This window comes from Anomaloglossus baeobatrachus, chromosome 1 (assembly GCF_048569485.1).
Source record: "Anomaloglossus baeobatrachus isolate aAnoBae1 chromosome 1, aAnoBae1.hap1, whole genome shotgun sequence".
In the NCBI taxonomy this organism is placed as follows: Eukaryota; Metazoa; Chordata; class Amphibia; order Anura; family Aromobatidae; genus Anomaloglossus; species Anomaloglossus baeobatrachus.
This window is the reverse complement of record NC_134353.1, coordinates 345,355,418-345,378,918: the sequence shown is the minus strand read 5'-3', so window position 1 is coordinate 345,378,918 and position 23,501 is coordinate 345,355,418. Positions and strand designations below refer to the sequence as shown.

At 44.9% G+C, this 23,501-nt stretch overlaps 1 protein-coding gene across 1 annotated transcript in view; it reads left to right on the top strand.

Moving 5' to 3' along the window:
- Positions 1 to 6,289: 6,289 nt before the first annotated feature.
- LOC142292503 (flavin reductase (NADPH)-like) overlaps positions 6,290 to 23,501 on the top strand; it is a 50,167-nt gene continuing 32,955 nt past the window's right edge. The window contains exon 1 of the mRNA XM_075337779.1: positions 6,290 to 6,371. The gene's annotated coding sequence lies outside the window, so the exon portion shown is untranslated. The remainder of the gene's footprint in view (positions 6,372 to 23,501) is intronic.

The window sequence follows — 23,501 nt, the reverse complement described above, 5'->3', positions numbered from 1 at the left end:
AGGTGCTCAGGAGAAAAAAAATTAAATAGCAAGAGGGGAACTCCGGCACACTACCCCAAAAGAATGTCAAAACAGATTTTCTGATTCAAAAAGGTTATTTATTACATGAGAGTCCAAACACAAAAAAAGTCCAAACACAACATTTCGACCAATAAGGTCCTCATCAAAGGACTGTCTAAGGCCCCTTTCACACGTCTGGGACGTTTGTGCTTTTTTTAAAACGTACCAGAATCACTGACATACGCAGACCCATTCTAATCAATGGGTCTGCTCACACGTCAGTGATTTTTCACTGCACGTGTCTCCGTGCGGCGTACCCGCGTGTGCGTGATTGCCGCACGGAGACATGTCCATTTTTTTCTGGCATCACTGATGTTCCACGGACCACGCAGTGGTGTGGTCCGTGAAACATGTGCCAGAAAAAAACGTGCTTTTAAAATAAAATCATTTTTACTCACCCGGCATCCAGCGATGTCCTCTGCAGCCCGTTCTCCCTGCTGCTTCTGAGCCGGCTCATTATTGTCGCGCATATTCATTATGCGCGACACAGCCGACCCGGAAGCAGCTGCTGCGGGGGTCAGCGCCGGCCGGATGCTGCACCGCGGGAGCGATCAGCACCATGGAGAGCGGGAGCGGGCGCAGGTGAGTTGATTACTAAGTGCAATCACGGGCCACGCAGAACGGAGCCCGGATTGCACTTAGACAACCCACGTGTGCCGTGATTCACGGCACACGCAGGGACATGTGCGTGTTTTACACGCCAGTGAAAAACATCAGTGTTTTTCACTGACGTGTGAAACTGGCCTAAATATAAGTGAAAGCATAGATTAATACAGAACCAAAATTACATAATCAAATCATACATGAAAAATTACATAATCAAACCATACATGAAAAAAAAAAAAAGCTTCACTCAGAGGAGAGAATAATTTCACAGAAATACCGTTTAACGACATGTCACGGCCTGAAGCAGTATTTAGGTGATATCGAACGCCGTAATGTCCTGTAAAGGACAGGATCATATTAACCAATATCTGGTCATCGGGAGTGCCGGTATTAGTGGGTTACCTGTGTGCAGCAGGAAACGGTGAGATAAAGATCAAAGGTGCAACGCAGTGAATACCAAAGGGACTCGTATCCACAATATGTCATAAGATTCAATAGGACCTACCGAAGTGAAAAGGCAGTCAGTTGTAATCATGAAGATACATAAGCATAGGAGTCATTGTTTGTGAGAGTCCATATCCTACTTCCTACTTCTCTATCCACCTTAAGTATCTACCTGGATACTCCTACAATAATTTACTACTAATTTTGATATCTACATTCGTGGATGAGCTTTTTTGCCCTGTTTTACATCTATCTATTACATTTTGATACAGTTAGGTCCAGAAATATTTGGACAGTGACACAATTTTCACGAGTTGGGCTCTGCATGCCACCACATTGGATTTGAAATGAAACCTCTACAACAGAATTCAAGTGCAGATTGTAACGTTTAATTTGAAGGTTTGAACAAAAATATCTGATAGAAATTGTAGGAATTGTACACATTTCTTTACAAACACTCCACATTTTAGGAGGTCAAATGTAATTGGACAAATAAACCAAACCCAAACAAAATATTTTTATTTTCAATATTTTGTTGCGAATCCTTTGGAGGCAATCACTGCCTTAAGTCTGGAACCCATGGACATCACCAAACGCTGGGTTTCCTCCTTCTTAATGCTTTGCCAGGCCTTTACAGCCGCAGCCTTCAGGTCTTGCTTGTTTGTGGGTCTTTCCGTCTTAAGTCTGGATTTGAGCAAGTGAAATGCATGCTCAATTGGGTTAAGATCTGGTGATTGACTTGGGCATTGCAGAATGTTCCACTTTTTTGCACTCATGAACTCCTGGGTAGCTTTTGCTGTATGCTTGGGGTCATTGCCCATCTGTACTATGAAGCGCCGTCCGATCAACTTTGCGGCATTTGGCTGAATCTGGGCTGAAAGTATATCCCGGTACACTTCAGAATTCATCCGGCTACTCTTGTCTGCTGTTATGTCATCAATAAACACAAGTGATCCAGTGCCATTGAAAGCCATGCATGCCCATGCCATCACGTTGCCTCCACCATGTTTTACAGAGGATGTGGTGTGCCTTGGATCATGTGCCGTTCCCTTTCTTCTCCAAACTTTTTTCTTCCCATCATTCTGGTACAGGTTGATCTTTGTCTCATCTGTCCATAGAATACTTTTCCAGAACTGAGCTGGCTTCATGAGGTGTTTTTCAGCAAATTTAACTCTGGCCTGTCTATTTTTGGAATTGATGAATGGTTTGTATCTAGATGTGAACCCTTTGTATTTACTTTCATGGAGTCTTCTCTTTACTGTTGACTTAGAGACAGATACACCTACTTCACTGAGAGTGTTCTGGACTTCAGTTGATGTTGTGAACGGGTTCTTCTTCACCAAAGAAAGTATGCGGCGATCATCCACCACTGTTGTCATCCGTGGACGCCCAGGCCTTTTTGAGTTCCCAAGCTCACCAGTCAATTCCTTTTTTCTCAGAATGTACCCGACTGTTGATTTTGCTACTCCAAGCATGTCTGCTATCTCTCTGATGGATTTTTTCTTTTTTTTCAGCCTCAGGATGTTCTGCTTCACCTCAATTGAGAGTTCCTTAGACCGCATGTTGTCTGGTCACAGCAACAGCTTCCAAATGCAAAACCACACACCTGTAATCAACCCCAGACCTTTTAACTACTTCATTGATTACAGGTTAACGAGGGAGACGCCTTCAGAGTTAATTGCAGCCCTTAGAGTCCCTTGTCCAATTACTTTTGGTCCCTTGAAAAAGAGGAGGCTATGCATTACAGAGCTATGATTCCTAAACCCTTTCTCCGATTTGGATGTGAAAACTCTCATATTGCAGCTGGGAGTGTGCACTTTCAGCCCATATTATATATATAATTGTATTTCTGAACATGTTTTTGTAAACAGCTAAAATAACAAAACTTGTGTCACTGTACAAATATTTCTGGCCCTGACTGTATACAGGTATGTTTACCTCATTATATTCTGAGTACACTCACCACTTTTAGCGAAACATATATCATATAACTAAATTTATTTCATTAGGATACAATGATATATACCCCTTTCCTATATGCCGATCACTCTCAGTGACATATAATTTACGTGAGTATACACTTTATGCCATCTAATCCTCACAGAGGCACATCATTGATAGACAGCCTCCCTCTTTATGGCCTTTTGTCCCCTCTTTTGTATCACTACGTACATTAATTACCTAATTTTTGTATTAGGGGATATTGTCATACAACATTACTCCCCTGTATGAGGACTACACACGGTGACACATCTGATTGAGGTATAAGATTATTTGTCATTGACTCTATACTACCTACAGTGGACATGGTCTCCCCTATATTTAATATTTAACAATGGGATACGGGGATACGCATACTCGTATGTATGCTTGTATACATACCTGTTTTCAGTGACACTCCTATGCTTATGTATCTTCATGATTACAACTGACTGCCTTTTCCCTTCGGTAGGTCCTGAATCTTATGAGATATTGTGGATACGAGTCCCTTTGGTATTCACTACGTTGCACCTTTGATCTTTATCTGACCGTTTCCTGCTGCACACAGGTAACCCACTAATACCGGCACTCCCCATGACCAGATATTGGTTAATATGATCCTGTCTTTTACAGGACATTACGGCGTTCGATATCACCTAGATACTGCTTCAGGCCGTGACATGTCGTTAAACGGTATTTCTGTGAAATTATTCTCTCCTCTGAGTGAATCTTTTTTCTTTATCATGTATGGTTTGATTATGTAATTTTTCATGTATGATTTGATTATGCAATTTTGGTTCCGTATTAATCTATGTTTTCACTTATATTTAGACAGTCCTTTGATGAAGACCTTATTGGTCAAAATGTTCTGTTTGAACTTTTTTTGTGTTTGGACTCTGATGTAATAAAGAACCTTTTTGAATCAGAAAATCTGTTTTGACATTCTTTTGGGGTAGTGTGCCGGAGTTCTCCTCTTGCTACTTACCAGCAGTGAACCAGTACGTTCTCAGGCAATTTCCTAACTAGTGAGTAAACACCAGAACTGGAGCTCTTGCCTCATCCCCATTATTTACCGGCGATGCCGTACCGCGCTCCGACACCTAACTCCATCACCTACCACCTGGGGCCCCGGCCCTACTTGCGGAGGGCCCAACAACCAGGCCGCCACTAACATGAGCTTCAGCAGTGAGAGACTGTTCAGCGACGGTTCCATCACCATAACCGCAACCCTCAAGTGGCATCACGACATAAACTTTATTAAATATTCCCCTGTACATAACCCCTTTTAAAAGCGACCCCCCCCCCCCCAGGGTCACGGAACCGGGCAACGACCACCTAGTGACACATCCCAGTAGTACCCCACCCGAGATCAAGTACCTCATAGCCCTGGGGCGCGTCACTGGAGACTGAGGCTTTTCAAATGGAGATACTTGCAATTTCTACAGACCTGAATCCCATAGAAACCTATGGGATCAGCTGAGTCACCGTGTAGAGGCTCATTACTCTGTACCGCAGAACCTCAATAACCTGAGGGCCACCCTTCAAGAAGAGTGGGATGCCATGCCTCAGCAAACAATAACTCGACTTGTGAACAGCAGGAGATGTCATTGTCAAGCTGTAATTGATGCTCAAGGCCACAAGACAAGTTTTTGAGACATTAACATTTCGAGGGATATACCCACCACTGTTGTTGCTTTGGTTAAGTGAAAGACACATTCAGCAAAGCAGAGACCAAATACAGCTAACCTCTCAGTGTCTGCAAGGAAACATTGCCATCTGCTGGCCAAAAGTAATAACAGCAAACAGAAACTGAAAGAATTAAGTGTGTTCCCTGGAGGGAAGAGTTTAGAAGAGACACAGACTCAGGTGACAGTTGCATCACAGATGCAAAATGTAAAAAGGCCTCACCAGGCCAAGAGGAGAGGAGTTGACACCAGAAACCTGTTCCAGGAAGGTCCTATGGCCTAGAGCTTAGAGCTCTATCGCCACAAATTCCAGAGAAAGCTTGAGCTGCAAGAAACATCCATGATCCGAGCTGACAGTAAGATCCGTGACCTAATCTAAGTAAAAGCCTGTGGAGTGTGCAAGTAGAAGCCCCTTGACCCACGTCAGTAGAAGACAATGATCAGCACCAGTGGAAGCCCATGACTCACGCAAGTAGAAGTACCAGAGGAAGGCCAGACTACACCAGTCAAGGTCCAAAACCCTGCCTTCACAGTCAAGCGGCAGAATATGCCTGTCAAGTTCCAGAGCCAGGCCGTTGCTTCCTGCGCAGCAATACGGTTTTGAGTGGGGACTTGGACCGTGCTTGAGAGCACTAAGGTGGCTAGCTAGTAGAGAGTATGCAGAGATCCCCCAATTCGGACTTGCAGCCTAGTGAATAGCGTTTCCGATTCCACCATTGCCTGCGCACTGTTTTATATTATTCAGTTAAGTAGACTACAGTAACAAATAGAGTGATTCTGACGCTTCTCTGCTAGAAGGAACTAAAGTATGATGATACCAATGGTGACCGTTAGTGATAGGAGTAACACCATGTGAATAATACTGTAATTGTATTCCAGATATTCGTGTTGCTGATTTATCCTATGTGAAGTACTCTGATTTACCACTGTTACTTGTGTAATTTCATTATTTCTCATACTCCTTAATTTTGTTGTTTCAGTTACCACGCACTCCTCATTCTCTGCATTGTTGCAGCCAATCACCTGCTTTACAGGCACCGCTGCAGGACGATGATATGGATTGTTTTTATTGTAATGAGGCCAAGTGCACACGATCAGTATTTGGTGAGTTATACCTCAGTATTTGTAAGTCAAAACCAGGAGTGAGTATATATACAAAAGTGGTGACGTATTTCTATTATACTTTCCCCTAATGGTAAGCCAAAACCAGGGGTGGATCAAATACTGAGGTAAAAAAACTCACCAAATATTAACCATGTCCACTTGGCTTCAGGGTCCTGAACTGATTATGCTGGTTCTCTGTGGTGGACAAACCCTGTAATAGATTTCTATGTTAAATATATGAAATACATTTTACTTGTGTCGAGAGACCCCATTGTTCAAAGTCCACAATCTCCTACGCCTAACTTAGAAGACATTTCTGTTGCCTGACCTTTAGATATAACTGTGCACAAACCCTGGATACACAGAATGTAACGTGACACTTTGAACATGGTTGTATAATAAGCCCTGCCCTTAAAAGATTGCGTCACCAAAGACAATGTACGAACACTTAATACTACAGTCCGTTGAGAAGGTGTCGGCCTGCCTGCTCTGGTAAGTATTTCTCAATATGTCCACCTGAGGTATAGTATATCAATTGAGACTTTAAAACATATTAGGAATGTTTCCAAGACAAATGAAGAAGCTACTGATGTTAGATCAATTTAAACACATGTTGTAGTCAATGCTACTCTACACACACAAAATGTAGAATTTTTTTTCCCCCCATATTTGGTTAGTATTGGTTAGTTAGCGTAGTATACCATAGTGGGGATTTATATAGGATGAATACCAGTGACGTAACTAGAGTCTGATGGGCCCCAATGCAAAATTTGGACCTGGCCCTTCTCCCTCTGCATGTTGGTCAGATGTATGGGCCCCTGTAGCATTCTAAATCCTTTAAGGACATATTAGTTTCCCCCACCCCCTCCCCCATTATGTAGTAATGTCCCCATCCTCATATTTATGTTTCCCATTATGGTATACATGTTCCTCATCATGGTATATGTCCCCCACCCCATGCCCATCCTGGTATATATAGTTTACATCCTGGGCCTATCCTAGTATATATATTTTCCATACTGGTATAAAGGTCCCCCACATCCTGGTATATATGTTCCCAATTCTGATATATATGTCACTCATCTCGGGCCCATCCAGGGATGTTCATCCCCCATCCCAGGAGATATATTTTGAAATATATATTTTTTATATATTTTGTATATTATTCACCATCCCAGATATTCCATATCCTAGTACTGTATATATGTTCCTCATCCAGCGGGTCTCTTCACAGCAACACACTTCACCAATTAACCTGATGATAACTTAATTTGTTTAGGTGACTTTGCTAAAAAGCAAAACAAGTAGGACAACATAAACAAGAGCCTGCAAAATGTAAGACACGCCTGCACCACAACACGTTTTATGGTTTATACCACCATCTAGTGGACACACACTAAATCTGTACAAATGAATATCACTTAATATATTCCTTTAATAGTTTTATGTAAAAATGTAAAACATTTAGACCATCGTAGTACGCACTCTGAGGCTTCTTTCATCTGCTTTAGGGTATGTGCGCACTAGGCGTTTTTTTCACGCTGCGTTTTTATGTGCGTTTTTGTCTAAAAAACGCACCCGCGGCTAAATAAACGCGGCATAAACGCATGCGTTTTTGCCGCGATTTGGTGCGTTTTTTGCTGCGTTTTTGCTCACTGCGTTTTTAATCAGTGCACAATGCCATTAAAGATTGTTGATGAAAAAAAAAAAAAAAAAGGTCTGATGTCATTTCCTTCTTCAAAATGTTCATTGTATGCAGGAGAGCAGACAGCAGCTGCAGAACTACAAGTCTCAGCATCCTCCATTCACTAGTGTATGCAGGAGAGCAGACAGCAGCTGCAGAACTACAAGTCTCAGCATCCTCCATTCACTAGTGTATGCAGGAGAGCAGACAGCAGCTGTAGAACTACAAGTCTCAGCATCCTCCATTCACTAGTGTATGCAGGAGAGCAGACAGCAGCTGCAGAACTACAAGTCTCAGCATCCTCCATTCACTAGTGTATGCAGGAGAGCAGACAGCAGCTGCAGAACTACAAGTCTCAGCATCCTCCATTCACTAGTGTATGGAGGAGAGCAGACAGCAGCTGCAGAACTACAAGTCTCAGCATCCTCCATTCACTAGTGTATGCAGGAGAGCAGACAGCAGCTGCAGAACTACAAGTCTCAGCATCCTCCATTCACTAGTGTATGCAGGAGAGCAGACAGCAGCTGCAGAACTACAAGTCTCAGCATCCTCCATTCACTAGTGTATGCAGGAGAGCAGACAGCAGCTGCAGAACTACAAGTCTCAGCATCCTCCATTCACTAGTGTATGCAGGAGAGCAGACAGCAGCTGCAGAACTACAAGTCTCAGCATCCTCCATCCAGGACTGTATGCAGTTTTTTGCCCAAAAAGAAAAAAAAATGACGTAGGCTTCGCCATATTTTTGTATGCTAGCCGGGTACAGCAGGCAGGTACGGGCTGCCCCCAACCCCCAGCTGCCTATTTGTACCCGGCTGGGAACCAAAAATATAGAGAAGCCCTTTTTTTTTAATTATTTCATGAAATAATTTAAAAAAAAAATGACGTGGGCTTCGCCTAATTTTTGAGTCCAGCCGGGTACAACTAGGCAGCTGGGGATTGGAATCCACAGTGCAGGGTGCCCATGCTTTCTGGGCACCCCCACTGCGAATTGCAGTCCGCAGCCACCCCAGAAAATGGCGCTTTCATAGAAGCGCCATCTTCTGGCGCTGTATCCAACTCTTCCAGCTGCCCTGAAGCCGGGTGGCTAGCTAGGTAATAATGGGGTTAGGGCTAGCTGTATATTATCAGCTAGCCCTAAGCCCGAAATTCATGGTGTCACGCCAATATTAGACATGGCCACCATGAATTTCTAGTAATGATAAAAAAAAACACAACACAGAGAAAAATATTTTTATTAGAAATAAAACACAACACAATTAGTGACTCCATCTTTATTGAAATAAACCCCCCTCCGCAGTAATCCTGGGTCAGGGTCCCGCGCCGTCCAATCAGGATCCAATATCATCTGATCGGTTTGCTGGAAGGCAAAGCGATCAGATGATGTGTCAGGATCAAGTGCCTGAATCACATCACACATCAGCTGATTGTATAAAAGCCGATTATACAATCAGCAGATGCATCAGTAGAAAAAAAAAAAAAATAATACTCACTTATGTGCTGATTACCGGCAGCTCCTGGAGCGATCGATTGGACAGGAGTCTGATCCTATACGATCGCTGCCGGAGCTGCCGGTAATCAGCTGATGAAGTCCCCTGACGGCAGGATCAGCTGATAGCCGGCCGGGCGCGAAAAAGCCGGCGACACCGCGATCAGCTGATGCGTCAGGTGACTGCATCAGGTGATCAGCGCCAGGTCCTGCAAGCAAGGTCCTGCCCCGGGGAGACTGCACACAGCCAGAGCGGCGGTACCGAGACAGGGGCTGGGAGCGGGCATGGCACCGGGACCCTGCGGACAGGTGAGTATATGACATTTTTTTTTTTCTACTGTTCACTTTGTTTTTCGCCGCTGCCTCCACCTCCCGCCCAGACATGGCGCCGCACGGAGCTGACATGCACAGGACGGGAGGTGGAGGCAGCGGTGACGGTACCGGGAGGATTCATGCTTCTGTGTTTACCAACAGAAGGAATCCTCTTCCTGTACACGTCACTGTAGTACCCACCCCCTGCGTTTATAGCTGCGTTTTTAGTCATAGAAACGCGGCTATATGCGTTATTCATTGCGTTTTTAACATCTCATTGAATTCAATGAGTGAAAAACGCAGTGGAAAACGCAGAAATAATTGACATGCTGCGTTTTTGTGGTCACCACAAAAACGCAGCTAAAAAAAAACGCTGTGTGAGGACAGCACTTCTGAAAACCCATTGACATTGCTGGGGAAGCAATGTCACTGCGTTTTCAGCACAAAAACGCGGTAAAAAACGCCGCTAAAAACGCGGCAAAAACGCCTAGTGCGCACATAGCCTTAGCCATACCATGTCATGAGTGCCCAATGTTTGTTCACTCTTTTAACTTAAGTGGTATTTACACTTCCAAGATAATCGATAACCAGCATTATTAACCCCTTCACGACCTTTGACGGATCTAGCCGTCATGGTGCCCTGGTACTTAAAGACCCATGACGGATAGATCCGTCATGGCGAAATCGCGGCCCCGGAGCACCGGGCACCGCGATCGGTTTTAAAAAACTGTAGATTCGGGAAGGAGAGGACTTGTACCTGACCTCAGGAGGGGTGGTGTCTCCTTCCCGGACCTACGGAGGCTGTGATTGGCTGAACGGCGTTCGTCAGCCAATCACAGCCAGTGTTATGTTTCAGCCATTGAAAATGACTGAAGCATTGAAATCCAGCTATGTCAGTGCTGCTGCAGCACTGGCCATTGGCTGGAGCTCAGTGAGCTTTACTGCACCCGCCCCCAGCTCTGATTGGAGAGATCGGCCTTGTGACCGATTTCTCCAAGCAGCACCGTGCCTCTGGGACCGGGTGAGCTCGCTGTAGGAGATCGCTCTCCTCAGCGTCTCCCTCCGTGGAATCTGAGGAGAGCGATCCCTGCGGGTGCCCGTCTGTGAGTCACAGCCCCCGATCCACCGCTGCCCTGCTCCATGTTCTTCGCCCCCTGCTCTCCCACTGCGCCCCTGCATCTGACGCCGCTACTGTCCCCCTGCATGTGACGCCGCTACTCAGCAGTAAGAGCAAGCGGCGTCAGATGCAGGGGGTGGCGCAGCCTGAGGAGAGCGTCACGGCGGCCGCTGCACTCTCCCCAGCATCTGCCAATCCACCGCCCCAGCATCTGCCGATCCACCGCCCCAGCATCTGCCGATCCACCGCCCCAGCATCTGCCGCTCCCCTCTCCCCATCAGGTACTGCTCTCTCCCCATCTGCCGCTCCACTGCCCCTGCATCTGCCGATCCACCGCCCCAGTATCTGCCGCTCCCCTCTCCCCATCAGGTACTGCTCTCTCCCCATCTGCCGCTCCACCGCTCCTGCATCTGCCGATCCACCGCCCCAGCATCTGCCGCTCCCCTCTCCCCATCAGGTACTGCTCTCTCCCCATCTGCCGCTCCACTGCCCCTGCATCTGCCGATCCACCGCCCCAGTATCTGCCGCTCCCCTCTCCCCATCAGGTACTGCTCTCTCCCCATCTGCCGCTCCACCGCCCCTGCATCTGCCGATCCACCGCCCCAGCATCTGCCGCTCCCCTCTCCCCATCAGGTACTGCTCTCTCCCCATCTGCCGCTCCACCGCCCCAGCATCTGCCGATCCACCGCCCCAGCATCTGCCGATCCACCGCCCCAGCATCTGTCGCTCCCCTCTCCCCATCAGGTACTGCTCTCTCCCCATCTGCCGCTCCACCGCCCCAGCATGTGCCGATCCACCGCCCCAGCATCTGCCGCTCCCCTCTCCCCATCAGGTACTGCTCTCTCCCCATCTGCCGCTCCACCGCCCCTGCATCTGCCGATCCACCGCCCCAGCATCTGCCGCTCCCCTCTCCCCATCAGGTACTGCTCTCTCCCCATCTGCCGCTCCACCGCCCCAGCATCTGCCGCTCCACCGCCCCAGCATCTGCTGCTCCCCTCTCCCCATCAGCCACTGCTCTCTCCCCATCTGCCGCTCCACCGCCCCAGCATCTGCCGCTCCACCGCCCCAGCATCTGCCGCTCCCCCGCCCCAGCATCTGCCGCTCCCCTCTCCCCATCAGGTACTGCTCTCTCCCCATCTGCCGCTCCACCGCCCCTGCATCTGCCGCTCCACCGCCCCTGCATCTGCCGCTCCACTCTCCCTATCAGCCACTGCTCTCTCCCCATCTGCCGCTCCACCGCCCCTGCATCTGCCGCTCCACTCTCCCCTGCATCTGCCGCTCCACTCTCCCCTGCATCTGCCGCTCCACTCTCCCCTGCATCTGCCGCTCCACTCTCCCCTGCATCTGCCGCTCCACTCTCCCCTGCATCTGCCGCTCCACTCTCCCCAGCATCTGCCGCTGCACTCCCCAGCATCTGCCGCTCCACTCTCCCCATCAGCCGCTCCACCGCCCCTGCATCAGCCGCCACACTCTCCCCATCAGCCGCTCCACCGCCCCTGCATCAGCCGCCGCACTCTCCCCATCAGCTGCTCCACCGCCACTGCATCTGCCGCCGCACTCTCCCCATCTGCCACCACACTCTCCCCATCTGCCGCTGCGCCCCTGCATCAGCCACCTCACTCCCCCATCAGCCTCTGAGCCCCTGCATCTGCCACCTCACTCCCCCATCAGCCTCTGCGCCCCTGCATCTGCCACCTCACTCCCCAATCAGCCTCTGCGCCCCTGCATCTGCCACCTCACTCCCCAATCAGCCTCTGCGCCCCTGCATCTGCCACCTCACTCCCCAATCAGCCTCTGCGCCCTTGCATCTGCCACCTCACTCCCCCATCAGCCTCTGCCCCCTCCCTGATCTGCTGCCTGCTCTCTCCCATCCCCTTAATCCTCTGCCCCCTCTTCCCCCCTCCCGGATCTGCTGCAATCCTGCTGCCTAGATCCATTCTGTAAGGTAGCTATCCCCAATCTCATCTCCCACTCCCCTTCCACCCTTCCCCTCGCCCCCCCTTCCTCCGCCGCTCCTGCATCCGTTGTGCCCTCACCCATCCTCCACCGCTCCTCCATCCGCCACGCCCTCCCATCCTCCGCCGTGCCCCCTCACCCATCCTCCGCCGCTCCTGCATCCGTTGCGCCCTCTTCTATCCTCCATCCATCTTTTTTCCATCCCACCTAGTCCCCCCCCCTTTTTGCAGTACATCTGTGAGTTCGTCCTAATTTTTTTTTCTGGAAACTAAGAAAGAAATACAAATAAACTTAGTTTAGGGCCAGTAAAAGTATACTGTAGTAATCATCAACTACAGTATTTTTTACTGAATATTGTAAGGGTCAGCCCAGTGCCACACATGAGAGCGATGCTCGAGTCTCACACCGCATCATCCGGCACGGTCGCTCTCTTCCAGACAGGAGTGTGCGGCTGTGTCGGGTGATGCGATGCGAGATTTGTGCATTGCTCTCACGTGTGGCGCTTGCCTTAGTGTCAGTTGCAGGTGCATATATTTTTTTTTTTTTTACTGACGTCTGTATTTTTTATTATGCCAAACTAATATTTCTTTGTATTGGGGGGGGGTCTAGTTTCCAACATGGGGTCACATGTGGGGGAGCTCCACTGTTTGGGCATATCAGGGGGATCTCCAAACACGACATGGTGCGGCTAACGATTCCAGCTAATTTTCCATTTAAAAAGTCAAATGACGCTCCTTTCCTCTGGAGCTCAGCCGTGCGCCCAAACAGTGTTTTTCTGCCACATATGAGGTATCAGCGTACTCAGAACAAATTGCCCAACAAATTTTGCGGTCCACTTTATCCTGTTACCCCTGTACAAATTAAAAAATGGAGCCTAAAATAACATTTTGTGGAAAAAAAAAAGTACTTTTTTGTTTTTATGCCTCAATGTATGAAGCACGTGAGGGTTCAAAGTGCTCATTACCCATGTAGATTTATGCCATGGGGGTTTAGTTTCCAAAATGAGGTCACTTGTGGGGGAGCTCCATTGTTTAGGCACCTCAGGGGGTCTCCAAACGCAACATGGCGTACGCTAATAATTCCAACCAATTTTGCTGTGAAATGGCGCTCCTTCTCTTCTGAGCCCCGCTGTGTGCCCAGACAATTACTTTCCACCACATTGTATGGTGCATTTTTTCCTGATACCCTTGTGGAAAAAAAAGCTACCTGGTTGAAATAACAATTTCATGGTAAAAAAAATATATATATTTTCACGGCTGAACATTCTTAACTTTTGTGAAGCCTCCAGGGGTTCAAAGTGTTCAGTAAACATCTAGATAAATTCAATGAGGGGTCTAGTTTCCAAAATGGGGTCACTTGTGGGGGAGCTCCATTGTTTAGGCACCTCAGGGGGTCTCCAAACACAACATGGCATCCACTAACGATTCCAGACAATTTTGCGTTTGAAAAGTCAATTGTCGCACCTTGCCTTCCGAGCCCTGCTGTGCGCCCAAACATTTGATTTCCACCACATATGAGGTATCTGTGTACTCAGGAGAAAATGCACAATACATTTTATGTTGCAATTTTTCCTGATACCCTTGTGAAAAAAAAAGCTACCTGGTTGAAGTAACAATTTCGTGGTAATTTTTTTTTTTTTTTATTTTCATTGCTCAAAGTTATTAACTTTTGTGAAGCCCCCAGAGGTTCAAAGTGCTCAATAAACATCTAGATAAATTCCATGAGGGGTCTAGTTTCCAAAATGGGGTCACTTGTGGGGGAGCTCCATTGTTTAGGCACCTCAGGGGGTCTCCAAACGCAACATCGCATCTGCTAATTATTCCAGACAATTTTGCTTTCAAAAATTCAAATGATGCTCCTTCTCTTCCGAGCCTTGCCGTGCGCCAAAACAATTGATTTCCCCCACATATGAGATATCGGTGTACTCAGGAGAAATTGCACAATTAATTTTATGGTGCATTTTTCCTGATACCCTTGTGAAAATGCTAAATTTTATGGCTAAAGTAACATTTTTGTGTAAAAAAGTAAAATTTTCATTTTTTCCTTCCACATTGCTTTGGTTGCTGTAAAGCTCCTAAAGGGTTAATAAACTTCTTGGATGTAGTTTTGAGCAGTGTGAGGGATGCAGTTTTTAGAATGGGGTAACTTTTGGGTATTTTCTGTCACCCAGGCCTCTCAAAGTCACTCCAAATGTGATGTGGTACCTAAAAAATTTTTTTTGTAAATTTTGTTGGAAAAATGAAAAATTGCTGATGAACTTTGAACCCTTCTAACTTCCTAACGGAAAAAAAATTTGTTTCGAAAATTGCGCTGGTGTAAAGTAGGCAAGTGGGAAATGTTACATAGTAACTATTTTGTGTGACATATCTCACAGATTTATGGGCATAAAATTTCAAATTTTGAAAATTGCGAAATTTTCAAAATGTTCGCCAAATTTCCAAACTTTTCACACATAAACGCAAAAAATATCGGCCTAAATTTACCATTGACATGAAGTACAATATGTCACGAAAAAACAATCTCAGAATCGCCAGGATCCGTTGAAGCGTTCCAGAGTTATAACCTGTCAAAGTGACACTGGTCAGAATTGCAAAAAATGGCCGGGTCTTTAAGGTGAAAACAGGCTGGGGGCTGAAGGGGTTAATCCCTTACAGACGGCGCCAACTGTGACCGTCCTGGCCAGGCCAAATTTTAGAAATCTGACCAGTGTCACTTTCACTTTATGAGGCAATAACCCTTGTAAGCTTCAACAGAAACCAGTGATTTTAAGGCCATGTGCGCACGCTGCTTTGTTTATGCATGTTTTGGTGCATTTTGTTGCCCAAAACTGCATGTCTATCCTTATACCAGAAAAGTCAATGAGAAGTCTGAAGTGCTGTGAGCATGTTGTCTATTTTTTTTCTTTGCAGTTTTGGGTGTAGCATGTCAATTCTAGACAAAAAAACCTCATGGCACAAAAATGCACCAAAAACCGCTCCAAAACGCACCTAAAAATGCATGCGCATTTTGGTGTGGTTTTCTGCCACAAAATGCAGTTTTTGGTGCAGAACGTTTCTGCACCAAAAACTCAGCATGAGCACATAGCCTAAGGTTGTTTGTTTGGGACATATTGTGCTTCATGATAGTGATAATTTTAGGGCAATATTTTTTGCGTTTATTTGTGGAAAAAAAATGGGAAGTTTGGCAAAAGATTATAAATTTCGATATTTTCAAACTTTGAATTTGTATACCCTTAAGCCCAAGAGTTATATCACACAAAATAGTTAATAAATATCATTTCCCATATGTATACTTTACATTCGCACAATTTTTGAATCATATTTTTTTATTAGGAAGTTACAAGGGTTCAAAGTTCATCAGCAATTTCTCATTTTTCCAACAAAATTTACACATCACATTTGAAGTGACTATGAGAGGCCTAGGGGACAGAAAATACCCAAAAGTCAAAAATGACATCATTCTTAAACTGCACCCCTCAGAATACTCAAAATCCGATCCAAGAAGTGTATTAACCCTTTGGTGCTTCACAGGAATAACATAAAGTGTAATGAAAAAAAAATTACATTTTGACTAAAATTTTTGCTTTAGCCACAATTTATTCACTTTTACAAGGAATTGCATGAAAAAATGGACCACAAAGTTTGTTATCTAGTTTCTACTGAGCCCGTCGAGACCCGCCATTTGGTCAGAAATCTCTGTTTGGAAAAATATCAGGGCTCGGAAGGGAAGAAGCAACATTAGAATTTTGAATCACAAATTTGGATGAAATAGATTGTGGGCACCATGTCGCATTTGCAGGGCCCCTAAGGTACCTAAACAGCAAAAAAAAAACTCAAGTGACCCCATTCTGGAAACATATGAGATATCGGTGTACTCAGGAGAAATTGCACAATTAATTTTATGGTGCATTTTTCCTGATACCCTTGTGAAAATGCTAAATTTTATGGCTAAAGTAACATTTTTGTGTAAAAAAGTAAAATTTTCATTTTTTCCTTCCACATTGCTTTGGTTGCTGTAAAGCTCCTAAAGGGTTAATAAACTTCTTGGATGTAGTTTTGAGCAGTGTGAGGGATGCAGTTTTTAGAATGGGGTAACTTTTGGGTATTTTCTGTCACCCAGGCCTCTCAAAGTCACTCCAAATGTGATGTGGTACCTAAAAAATTTTTTTTGTAAATTTTGTTGGAAAAATGAAAAATTGCTGATGAACTTTGAACCCTTCTAACTTCCTAACGGAAAAAAAATTTGTTTCGAAAATTGCGCTGGTGTAAAGTAGGCAAGTGGGAAATGTTACATAGTAACTATTTTGTGTGACATATCTCACAGATTTATGGGCATAAAATTTCAAATTTTGAAAATTGCGAAATTTTCAAAATGTTCGCCAAATTTCCAAACTTTTCACACATAAACGCAAAAAATATCGGCCTAAATTTACCATTGACATGAAGTACAATATGTCACGAAAAAACAATCTCAGAATCGCCAGGATCCGTTGAAGCGTTCCAGAGTTATAACCTGTCAAAGTGACACTGGTCAGAATTGCAAAAAATGGCCGGGTCTTTAAGGTGAAAACAGGCTGGGGGCTGAAGGGGTTAATCCCTTACAGACGGCGCCAACTGTGACCGTCCTGGCCAGGCCAAATTTTAGAAATCTGACCAGTGTCACTTTCACTTTATGAGGCAATAACCCTTGTAAGCTTCAACAGAAACCAGTGATTTTAAGGCCATGTGCGCACGCTGCTTTGTTTATGCATGTTTTGGTGCATTTTGTTGCCCAAAACTGCATGTCTATCCTTATACCAGAAAAGTCAATGAGAAGTCTGAAGTGCTGTGAGCATGTTGTCTATTTTTTTTTCTTTGCAGTTTTGGGTGTAGCATGTCAATTCTAGACAAAAAAACCTCATGGCACAAAAATGCACCAAAAACCGCTCCAAAACGCACCTAAAAATGCATGCGCATTTTGGTGTGGTTTTCTGCCACAAAATGCAGTTTTTGGTGCAGAACGTTTCTGCACCAAAAACTCAGCATGAGCACATAGCCTAAGGTTGTTTGTTTGGGACATATTGTGCTTCATGATAGTGATAATTTTAGGGCAATATTTTTTGCGTTTATTTGTGGAAAAAAAATGGGAAGTTTGGCAAAAGATTATAAATTTCGATATTTTCAAACTTTGAATTTGTATACCCTTAAGCCCAAGAGTTATATCACACAAAATAGTTAATAAATATCATTTCCCATATGTATACTTTACATTCGCACAATTTTTGAATCATATTTTTTTATTAGGAAGTTACAAGGGTTCAAAGTTCATCAGCAATTTCTCATTTTTCCAACAAAATTTACACATCACATTTGAAGTGACTATGAGAGGCCTAGGGGACAGAAAATACCCAAAAGTCAAAAATGACATCATTCTTAAACTGCACCCCTCAGAATACTCAAAATCCGATCCAAGAAGTGTATTAACCCTTTGGTGCTTCACAGGAATAACATAAAGTGTAATGAAAAAAAAATTACATTTTGACTAAAATTTTTGCTTTAGCCACAATTTATTCACTTTTACAAGGAATTGCATGAAAAAATGGACCACAAAGTTTGTTATCTAGTTTCTACTGAGCCCGTCGAGACCCGCCATTTGGTCAGAAATCTCTGTTTGGAAAAATATCAGGGCTCGGAAGGGAAGAAGCAACATTAGAATTTTGAATCACAAATTTGGATGAAATAGATTGTGGGCACCATGTCGCATTTGCAGGGCCCCTAAGGTACCTAAACAGCAAAAAAAAAACTCAAGTGACCCCATTCTGGAAACTAAACACTGATTTTATCCAGGGGTATAGTGAGCATTTTGGAACCCACATATACTTCATAGAATTTGATATTATTAGATTGTTATATTGAAAATTTTCATTTTTTTCACAACAATGTTGCTTTATCACCAAATTCCTCAGTTTGTTACTCACTTTCTTATGAGTGTAATGATAGCCCACATGTAGTCCAAAAGTTCTGTTTGGACAAATGGGAGGGCTACTGACACGCCCACTCCAGGGCCGGCGGAACTCAGAACCGGGCTGGACTAGTCCGGGGATGTCAGCGGTGATGAGGTCCGGCTCCGTGACCCTGGCGGTGTCTTTTAAATACAGTAAAGGGGAATGATGATTATATACAGTGGAATAAAGTTTGTCTCACCACCTATGGTTTTTGCGGCTATGTGAGCCCCCGCTGCGCTGTGGGTTTCCCGGGGCAGGTGATGAGGACACAGCTGAGGTGTTTTTACTCCCCACTGGTGGAGTGAGTCCTCGAGATAACCGTTTATTATAGGAAAAATCTATGATGGCAGGTTGTGATGCAGGAGGAATGGAGATGACACCAGGGCTTTGCAACAAGTCTTTTACTCACTGTATTGATTCAAGCTTTACAGCCCTTTTAGTTAATCCACAGTGTGCTGAGATCCTCAGTGCTGGGCAACCACCGAACCCGAATAAGTCTGAGGCCAGTACTGGTTCTCCTTTCGCTTGCCTTTCCTGGCCGTCTCTCTGTGCTTACTTTCACCCTCATGTCCTGCGCCTCCACACACAGTGCCCTGAGCCAGGGACCGTGGACCAACAATGGGACTTCTGCATGCCTGGCTCCCTCTGGGAACTTTCAAAGGGATTTCTGCCTGCCTGGCTACCTCGTCCTCTGTGGCCCCCTTCCAGTGGATTTATGTGCTGCTTATGGCCCAAAGGTGCATACAGCCACCCTGGCCTCCGGTGTTACTAGGAAGTCCTGAAGTATCGTCCTAGCCTAGGGAGCAGGACCCTGTTTGTGACCATTCCCTTTACTTTGAGCTACTGTCTGTGAAACGTGACTATAGGGGTATCTGACACACTTCCCCTAAGTCACTGGGATTCTTTCTTCCATTTCCTCAGAGTTCAGCAGGACCCCTGGGGCCCTCACCTCTAATCGGTCTCCTCCTGACTCATTGACTCTGTCAACGGTCAACTGTCAAACTTAGCTCCACCCATTTTACCTTAGACAACTCACCCACTAAGCTCCACCCCCTGGATGGTTCTAGGATTAATGTGACCTGCCCCAGCCCAGATCTAATGTGTGAGCTAATAATTGGGCGTCTGCAGGTTTTTAGTGGGTGAACCGATAGATGGCCTCTTTCTTACCCAAGATGGGGCACCACACCTCTGATTGAGGTGCAGTATCTCTGTGGCGATGGTAGCCTCAGGGGCACCATACTCCCCCACAGCGAATCCCAGCACGTCCGTGGGCTGAAACACAAATAACATTAAGAGAAAGACATGCAAAAATTTTGAATGCTTTTTCAAACACTTCCCTTTTGGGAGGCAACATCATTTTAAAGTTACTTAACTTGAAAATAATAAATAAATACTGAATGCATGAATGAATGAATGAATAAATAAATAAATAAACATTCTTATAACATTCTTGAGAGTCTAGGGTGATCCCTGACCGGGTGTCCATCACACTGCTCTATGTGTAGATAAGTCCTTGGGGGACCCGCCTCTAACAAACCCCCCACGTAGTCTCTGGGCTGGTGACAGAGCATTCGTTGACCAAGACTTCTGCCAGACGGATGGGTTTTTGTTCTGTGGTATTTTAAATCTGGTAGAGAGCACAACAGGTGCTAATTATTTACAAGCAAAGTTCTGGTCACTCATAGCCATAGTCCAGGACCTGCCCCGGCCCTAATCTATTGTGTGAGCTAATAATTGGGTGTCTGCAGGTTTTCGGTGAGTGAACCGAAAGATGGCCTCTTTCTTACCCAGGATGGGGCACCACACCTCTGACTGAGGTACAGTACCTCTGTGGCGATGGTAGCCTAAGGAGCGCCACACTAGGAACGGAAGGAGCAATATTTGAATTTTGGAAAGCATTGTGGACACCATGTCACATTTGCAGCACCCCCGAGGTACCAACATATCAGAAACCTCCACAATTAACCCCATTTTGGAAACTAGACTCATCAAGGAATTTATTTTGATCCCATAGCTGCTTCACAGAGCATTTTAATATGTGGATGTGAAAATGACAGTTAAATTATTTAAGGCTTAAATGTTATTTTAGCACAAAATGTATAATTTTGACAATGGATAACAGGAAAAAACGGACCCCACAATTTGTTATGCAATTTCTCCCAAAATACAGAATACCCAATATGTGGTCAAAAACAAATGTTTGGACACATGCCAGGGCTTAAGGCCGCTTTACACGCTACGATATATCTAACGATATGTTGTCGGGGTCACGTCGTTAGTGACGCACATCCGGCCTCATTTGACATATCGTAGCGTGTAACACAAATGAGCAACTGTGAACGAGCAAAAATACTCACCTTATCGTTGCTCGTTGACACGTCGCTCATTTTCAAAAAATCGAACGTCCTTCTGTGCTCCGGTTGTTCATCGTTCTCGAGGCAGCACACGTCGCTCTGTGTGACACCCCAGGAACGATGAACTGCAGCTTACCTGCGGCCTACAGCAATGCGGAAGGAAGGAGGTGGGCGGGATGTTTACGTCCCGCTCATCTCCGCCCCTCCTATTGGCCGCCCACTGTGTGACGTCGCTGTGACGCCGAACGTCCCACCTCCTTCAGGAAGTGGATGTTCGCCGCCCACAGCGAGGTCGTTTGGAAGGAAAGTGAGTGTGACAGGGTTTTACGATTTTGTGCGACACGGGCAAGAAATTGCCTGTGCCGCACAAACGATGGGGGCGGGTGCGATCGCACATGCGATCGCACGAGAAATTGACACGTGTAAAGCAGCCTTTAGAAAGTGAACAGCACTACAGTGGAACCTTGGTTTAAGAGTAACTTGGTTTGATAGCGTTTTGAAAGACAAGCAAAGCTTTTTTACAAATTTGTAACTTGGTTTAAGAGCAATGATTTGCAATAAGAGCAAAACCTCACCGTGCACACTTCCGTTTTTTGTCCATTCACCACGCTCTAACCCGCTCTGGAGGTAACTTTTTGTACATATGTACTGTATACTGTATACAGTATACCATGGTACAGTATATACTATATACCAAGTCTATCAATTTGCATTTATTGATACAGTATTGTACTTTTTTCGGTTAACCAGTACAGCACATTGCTTATACTGTACCTCCCGCACACCAACAATTTTATTGTAAGCTAACGTGTAGTTTAATTTGCTTGATATGTTTTTTTCGGTACAATATTGTGTATTAGTGTACTGTAATAACTTTATGTGAATACTGTACATTATTTTGCATTAATGTAATAAGTTTGTATAAATACAGTAAATATTTTTGAGTTGTGTAATGAATTGTCTGTGTTTCAATTATTTCCTATGGGAAAATTCGCTTTGATATAAGAGTAACTTGGTTTAAGAGCACACTACTGGAACCAATTATGCTCAGAATCCAAGGTTCCACTGTATTTGATTTTTGGAACACAAATTTGGACATGTTCCATTTGCAGAGCCCCTGAGGTGCCAAAAATGCAGAAACACCCACATGTGACCCCATTTGGTATAGGATTTACCAATCTTATTATCACAAAGAGTTGACTGCACTCCAGACAGAAACAAACCTGGAAAAGCAGATGTGAGAAGTAACATGATCAATATCCCCGAACATCACAGCCGCACCAAAGAGAAAACGCTTGAATTATTCTGTGTTTTTCTAGATCCATCTTTACTGCTATTTATTAGGACCTTCATTGTTTCCTGCTTGTGTATAAGCGCATGATAAGATTGAGTGAATCTGACAAAATTTGAATTTACCATATTTTCTCCAATTCAGCCAGGATATTTGAATCGAAGTTCCAGTAAAATACATTTATGATGGCTTAAGATTAATGATGATTGAGTACTACCATGCTTAGGTGCTTGGTCTTCCGGAAAACTGCTCACGTTCTCCATTGACTTTCATTATACTTTGTACATGGGTTGAGAGTGTCCGAATGGTTACTACGAGTACTGAGCACCCGAGCATGGTAGTGCTTGCTCATCACTACTTAAAAGGGTATTCCCATCTCCAAGATCCTATCCCAATATGTAGTAGGTAAAATCAGGGCTGCCACTAGTAATTTCAGGGCCCCATACTGGCAAAATTTTGGGGCCCTCTTGAAACTTCGCCCAGGCTCCACCCCAGCTCTGCCTCCACCCCTTAAATCTTCCGCAGTCTCACCACCCCTCTTGGAAAAATGGGTGTATATATATATATATATATATATATATATATATATGTACACACATACTGTATATATTACACAGTAGGTAAAGAAAGTATTAGACCTACTTTATATTGTATCAAAGTGTTACCTCTTCACTGTTGTCCCACGAACAGAGAAAATATATACAGTGCCTACAAGTAGTATTCAACCCCCTGCAGATTTAGCAGGTTTGCACATTCGGAATTAACTTGGTATTGTGACATTTGGACTGTAGATCAGCCTGGAAGTGTGAAATGCACTGCAGCAAAAAAGAATGTTATTTCTTTTTTTCTTTTTTTTTTTAAATTGTGAAAAGTTTATTCAGAGGGTCATTTATTATTCAACCCCTCAAACCACAAGAATTCTGTTTGGCTCCCCTAAAGTATTAAGAAGTATTTCAGGCACAAAGAACAATGAGCTTCCCATGTTTGGATTAATTATCTCTTTTTCCAGCCTTTTCTGACTAATTAAGACCCTCCCCAAACTTGTGAACAGCACTCATACTTGGTCAACATGGGAAAGACAAAGGAGCATTCCAAGGCCATCAGAGACAAGATCGTGGAGGGTCACAAGGCTGGCAAGGGGTACAAAACCCTTTCCAAGGAGTTGGGCCTACCTGTCTCCACTGTTGGGAGCATCATCCGGAAGTGGAAGGCTTATGGAACTACTGTTAGCCTTCCACGGCCTGGACAGCCTTTGAAAGTTTCCACCCGTGCCAAGGCCATGCTTGTCCGAAGAGTCAAGGCTAACCCAAGGACAACAAGGAAGAAGCTCCGGGAAGATCTCATGGCAGTGGGGACATTGGTTTCAGTCAATACCCTAAGTAACGTACTCCACCGCAATGGTCTCCGTTCCAGACGAGTCCGTAAGGTACCTTTACTTT